Source organism: Malurus melanocephalus, unplaced genomic scaffold (assembly GCF_030028575.1).
Source record: "Malurus melanocephalus ecotype Western Australia unplaced genomic scaffold, MMel_1.1 scaffold_709, whole genome shotgun sequence".
NCBI classification, from domain to species: domain Eukaryota; kingdom Metazoa; phylum Chordata; class Aves; order Passeriformes; family Maluridae; genus Malurus; species Malurus melanocephalus.
The window spans coordinates 240,041-241,945 of record NW_026623941.1 but is presented as its reverse complement, the minus strand read 5'-3'; positions in this window follow the sequence as shown (position 1 = coordinate 241,945).

The following is a 1,905-nucleotide window of genomic DNA, read 5'->3' as shown; positions in this document are numbered from 1 at the left end:
TCCGGCGGGGCGAGTCGGTGCCAACCCGGCGCTGTTTCTCCCGGGGCTCGCCTCGCCCTGCCTGGATCCGAAGGTGGCTCTGCGGCTCTGCCCGGGTGTCATGGTTTTACTTGGTCCGATTTTTTGGTAGTGGGGGGATGGGGACCARGAAACCACGARGATGGCTGCTGTGAGGAAGTTCTAGAAATTTTCTCCTTCTTGTTAGTTGGTGGAGACATGGCTRTAATCTTGGCAGTGRGGGCTTCTCTGAGAAGCTGCTTGRACCTTGCCGCGGGCCCGACACATCCAGGGCCAGCGGCTCCGGTTTGGGGCCGGTCAGCGGTAGCAGCGACTGCTCGGGAGTGACAGAGTTAAGAATGGGGGATAAAAAAATTACGGAAATCTTTACATTATGGGGAAAAAGTTACTGCACAGAAGTAGTTGCTGCGAGGAACGGGGAGCRTTTCAAGCGTCCAGGTCAGGAGGAGGGCAGGAGAAGGAGATGCTCCAGGAGATGTGGGATTGGAGATTACCCAGAGGTTCCATGGCAGATCAATTCCATCACACTGCTGAAAACCCATCAAGGCAAGCACTGCGTGCTCACGGTGGTGGAAACAACTTCTGGATGTCTGGAGAAGCACCGTGTGCTTCACAGCACTGCCCAGAACASGACCCTGGGCCTTGGAAAGCGAATCCTGTGGCAATATGACACCCCAGAATGAACTGAGTCAGACACCGGGTCTCATTTACAAAATAGCCTCTCTGGACAGAGAACATGGGATTGAGTGGGTGTACACAGTTTTAAGATGCGCCAAGGGAAATGGAGGTTGGATATCAGGGAAAAGATTTTTATGGAAAGAGCGATAAAGCACTGGAATGGTCTGCCCGGGGAGGTGGTGAAGTCACCATCCCTGGACGTGTTTAACAAATATTGGATGTGGGGCTTGGTGCCATGGTTTAGTTGAGGTGTCAGGGCATGGGTTGAACTTGAAGATCTTGAAGGTCTCTTCCAACCCTGGTGATTCTGTGATTCTGGTGATATACTCCCTGTCATGCACCAGCCTCTGGGGAAGTCGAACATTACAATGGTCTGTTAAAAACCACATAGAAATCCATGGGTAGTGGGACTTTCAGACTTTGGGATCTATGTCTAGTGAGGGCCACCTGGTCAGTTAATACCCAGTCGAGCTGGGCCTGCCCAATCAAAACTTYCACTTACTGCAGAAGGGGTTAAAGACCCTGTGGTGCATGTGAGGAATATGTTGGGGAAGGCAGTTGGGATTAGTCCTGCCTCAAGCAAAGGCAAACCYATCTGGGRGATTGTTTTTGGTCTAGRAMRTGGRTGCACTTGGTGGGTACCTCAAGAGGGTTTGATTTTGGGCAAGAACAGTCTGTAATGCCGAATTGTTTTAGCACTGGGTGCTGAATGGCACTGCCACTGTTTGCCAWAAGTGCCATGGCCAGTGAGGATGGACAGCTCTGGACACACCAGTCCTGAGCTCCTGATGCAGCCACCAGCCGACAGCACAGCAGCCCTGCTGCCCTGGGAGACATCCAGGATGGACAGAACCCACAGCCATGGACTCAATGAACTCAACACACTTCTTGGAAGGACAGCCACTGACTGTGGAAAGGGTACCTGTACTTGTGTGAATTTATTTATCAGAGGATCACAGAACAGTCTGAGTTGGAAGGGACCCACAAGGATCATTGAGTCCAGATCTTCAGTCAATGGCCTGTATGAGGATCAAACCCACGGCCTTGGTGTTACCAGCACCACAGTGTAACAAATATATGTGTGTTTTATGTATATACATTTATATGTATGTATTTATATGTAACTGGAAGGTGCAGGATTTGGGCAGGATGGAGATGGCTCAGAATAAGGGGTGGAGAATGTCCTGATTTTGGCCAGGACCTGGAGGT